The sequence below is a fragment of the Morone saxatilis genome, unplaced genomic scaffold, assembly GCF_004916995.1.
Source record: "Morone saxatilis isolate NCDOM2014 unplaced genomic scaffold, NCSU_SB_2.0 Contig8, whole genome shotgun sequence".
In the NCBI taxonomy this organism is placed as follows: domain Eukaryota; kingdom Metazoa; phylum Chordata; class Actinopteri; family Moronidae; genus Morone; species Morone saxatilis.
This window is the reverse complement of record NW_023340257.1, coordinates 23,803,124-23,803,356: the sequence shown is the minus strand read 5'-3', so window position 1 is coordinate 23,803,356 and position 233 is coordinate 23,803,124.

Below are 233 nucleotides of genomic sequence, written 5' to 3'. Positions count from 1 at the left end.
AAAACAGAAAAAAATGTAAAAAAAATTACTCCAAAGAAAATATTACTCTGAAAAAAACAGAAAAAAATTACTACGAAGAAAATATTACACCGAAAAACAGAAAAATTAGTCAGAAAAAAATATAAAAAAAACAGAAAAAAAATACTCAGAAAAACAGAAAAAAAATACTCAGAAAAACAGAAATAAATTCCCCTGAAAAACAGGAAAAATTTATTTAAATTAGTCAGAAAAAC